The sequence below is a fragment of the Cryptomeria japonica genome, chromosome 5 (genome assembly GCF_030272615.1).
Source record: "Cryptomeria japonica chromosome 5, Sugi_1.0, whole genome shotgun sequence".
Taxonomy (NCBI): Eukaryota; Viridiplantae; Streptophyta; class Pinopsida; order Cupressales; family Cupressaceae; genus Cryptomeria; species Cryptomeria japonica.
Genome location: NC_081409.1, coordinates 298,432,666 through 298,437,021, shown reverse-complemented (window position 1 = coordinate 298,437,021; position 4,356 = coordinate 298,432,666).

Genomic DNA, 4,356 nt, shown 5'->3' with positions numbered 1-4,356 from the left:
GTGCAAGAACTCTTAGACAAAGGGTTTATTAAAAAGAGTTTGAGTCCTTGTGTTGTTCCCACTATTCTAGTGCCAAAAAAGGAGGAAAATGGAGGATGTGCACCAACTCAAGAGAAATTAATAAGATCACCATAAGATACCGGTTTCCCGTGCCAAGGATAGAGGACCTATTGGAAAATCTAGGTGGATCATGCTCCTTCTCAAAGATGGACTTGAAATCTGGTTATCATTAGATAAGAATCAGACCTGGTGATGAATGGAAGACAACATTTAGAACCAATGCAGGCCTATATGAGTGGATGGTGATGCCTTTTGGCCTCACCAATGAACCTAGTACCTTTCAAAGGATCATGAATGAAGTCTTAGTTGAGTTTATTGGAAAGTTTGTTATTGTGTATCTTGATGACATTTTGGTCTTCAGTAGGTCCAAGGAGAAACACCTTAAGCATGTGGAGATGGTCTTGAAGAAGTTGAAGGAGGCTCAACTCAAAATCAACCTTTAAAAATGTGAGTTCTTGAAAACATAGTTAGTTTACCTTAGTTTTGTCATTTCACAAGGTTGTTTAGAGATGGATCCAAGTAAAGTAGAGGCAATACTTAATTGGTCTACACCTAGGAGTATAAGTGATGTTAGAAGTTTTCATGGAATGGCATCTTTTTATAGGAAGTTTGTGAGAAGCCTTAATACCATTAAAGGAGGGATTATATGTCAATTTAAGTGGATAGAGGAAGCCAATAAGGGATTTGAATTGTTGAAAGCTAAGATAGAAGAGTTTCCAACCCTTAGATAGCCTAATTTCAGTCAGTTGTTTACAGTAGAGTGTTATACTAGCCAAAGGGCAATAGGGTCCGTTTTGAGTCAAGAAGGTCATCCTATAGCATTCTTTTCAGAGAAATTGAATGAAGCCAAGAAAAGATACTCCACATATGATTTGGAGTTGTATGCCATGGTGCAATCATTGAAGAAGTGGTGCCATTACTTGCCACCCAAAGAGTTTGTAGTTTATACCAACAACCATGCCCTTAGTTTCCTTAATGGGCAAGAGAAATTGAATCAAAGACACCTAAAGTGGGTTGAATACTTACAATTCTACACCCTCACTATCAAGCACAAAAAGGGCACTGCAAACAAGGTAGCTGATGCATTAAGTAGGAGAGTCATGTCTATGTAGGAGATACAATTGCAAAGTTTCGGGTGGAATGAGTTAAAAGACATCTACAAGGATGATAAAGACTTTGCTGAGATATATGTTGTTTGCTCTGATTTTTCTAACACCTCACATGTTTCTTATTTAGATTATATGATACAAGAGGGTTTGTTGTTTAAAGGACACCTTCTTTGCATTCCCCAATGTTCTATGAGACAAAACATTATTCAAGAAAAGCATCAAGGAGGTCTAGGAGGTCATTCTAGCATAGATAAAACTATGGAGGAGGTTAGTAGGTTTTACCATTGGCCCAAGTTGCAATCAGAAGTGAGAAGGTTTGTAGAGCAATGTGCAATTTTCCAAAGAGAAAAAGGTTCATCAAGTAATGCAGGTCTATACCCACCTTTGGTCATACCTCAGAGGCCTTGGGAATGTTTAAGCATGGATTTTGTGTTAGGTTTACCAAGAACTCCAAGGGGATTTGACAGTGTGTATGTGGTGGTTGATAGGTTCAGCAAGATGGCACATTTTATACCTTGCAAAAGCACCAATGATGCCACCTACATTGCAGGACTATTCTTCAAAGAGATAGTTAGAATTCATGGCCTTCCAATAAGCATAGTCAGTGATAGAGATGTAAAGTTATTAAGCCACTTTTGGAGAACACTTTGGAGAAAGTTGGGCACAAAATTATCTTTTTCAGCTACCTACCATCCTTAATCAGATGGTCAAATAGAGGTAGTAAACAGATCCTTGGGTAATCTACTAAGATGCCTCACCAAACAGCATGGGCAGACTTGGGATTAGGTAATTGGCCAAGCAGAATATGCATACAATGTCTTAGTTAACTGAAGTATAGGTAAAAGTCCCTTTGAAATAGTGTATGGTTTTCATCCTAGGGGCATACTAGATCTCAGGGATCTCAGTTCTATGACACCTAAGAGTGCACAAGGTGAGAATTTTGCAGAAGGAATCAAAGAAGTGCATGATAAGGTAAGACAAATCTTACAACAAAAGTCCGAGTAGTATAAGATGAATGCTGATAAAACAAGAAGGAATGTGCAATTTAAGATTGGAGATTTGGTCCTAGCATACCTAAGGAAAGAGAGGCTTCTAAAAGGGCAGCCTACTAAGCTATTGATGAAGAAGATTGGGCCTCTCAAGTTGGTACATAAATATGGTCAAAATGCATATGAAGTTAAACTCCCTCCCACCTTGGGTATTTCTCCTATCTTTAATGTATGTGATCTCTATCCATACAAGGGAGAATCACAAACACATCAGTTGGACACTTCATCATAGGGTACTGACGATTGGGTGAGAGATTTGCCACCAAGCCAACCAGTCAAGTTGGAAAGTATCTTGGACACCAAGGTAATAAAGAAGACAAGGAAATGAGTATACAAGCATTATCTTGTAAAGTGGGTAGGGTTACTTGAATCAGATGCTATGTGGATGTCAGAATCATATATACTTCAACATGGTGTGGAAATTGAAGATCTCTTAACTCAAGGGACTTGAGTTCTTTGTCCCAGGGGAGTATTGTGTAGGGCACCTATCACTCCATGAAAATTTTGGTTTGTTTTTAAGTCTTTATGTTGTCTTTCATGTTGTAATAAGTGGACCAACCATTTGGGACTTAATGAAGTCAAGGTTGAGTTGTCCAAGCTTTTGTTGTGTTCAAGATGTTGATATCCTAGAAAGATATAATGTTGATGTTGTTCACAGGTGCACTACTCTAAAAATAGACTCATCATGTAATAAGGGTGTAATGCATTGTTTTAGGTCTCCTAGAATGCATAGAGGGCCTTTGGAGCCTTGGAATACACTTGAGTACAAGGTTGCATCCTAAGGATAAAAAATATGTAAAAATGTTAAGCGACATTTGCAACATTGCAAAAAGTTGCACTTTATGTTGTTGGCGGTAAAGAAGTTTGTTCTAACCAGCTGAATCATGTTGTTAAAAGCCAAAGACAATGTCATTATATAGGTTGGAAGAGTTGGAATGCAAAGAAAGTTTTGTTTGTAAGCAAAAACCTTGTTTTTACACCGTTTTTCACTGTTTTTCCTTGTTTTTACTATGTTGTACGGTCTAGTACGGAATTGTCAGGGGAACCTACCTATAGGGCATGAAGAACTAGTGAATCTACTTTCCATCAAGGTAGATTTTAAGGTTTGATTATGTCTAGTTGCAGAGATTCAAACCATTCTCTATGAACTAGGTACAAAACCCTTGTAGGCTAGGGTTTAAGCATTAAATGGCTCTAACCTGAGCATCCACTGATGGAACTAGTTGAAATCCCATGGAATGATAGGATAGGGTATGTAAACATATTTAGTGTAGGTTTATTGTCTTTTTAGACCTTTGTGGTGATTTTACAATGATACCCTAGGCTCACAACTAGGAGTTGGTGAGACTAGGACAACAAAAGATGTGCGTTTTCAGAACACACATGGATTGGTAGAGCCCAAGTTGACACATGGTTGGAGACCATATTGAATTACCTTAAATAATCCATGATTAGGTTGTGTAGAGGTTTTGAATGGTGAAACTTTCTAAGGCCAAGTTTGCAAGTCACCCGGGTAGCCCTAAAACCCTTAAAAATAGGACAGTTCTAGAAACCCCATGTGTACGAAGAACCCAGATACCATTATGCAATATTGTATGTAACTAGGAAAAGGGTACTCATAAATTTAATTTTTTTGGGGTCTTGTGTGGGTCGATATGAAGTTAAGTGCTGAAAACTGTAAAAGGAGCCCTAATTGAATTAGGTCTATTTGGAGCCTGGAATAGACAAAGTGAGCTTGAGAAGGCTTGGTGATGGTTTTAAAGATGGTAAAACTCTCAAAAGACACCAAAGACATTGTGTAACTTCATTTTACACTCATGGAACAAGTCTATGATTAAAGATCCTTTGCAGAGGTTGTTGGAGCATTGAGAAGGTGTGATAGGGATTGAGGTGGAATCCTCAATATGAAGTGTTGTAGTAAAACATTTCTGGCTATACCATGGAGGCAAGAAAAAGTGGATTAGGCCTTGGAGGTCTAACTAGAATAACCCTTACCAAGTACCATTGGATGGTCTTGAGGAGTTAGAAGGTTGGAAAGAACAAGAAAGACAACTAGGTGACTAAGAGCAACTCCAAGAATCTCTGCATCAGATAGTCATACAATAATCAAACACATCACATAATCAACTGATAATATG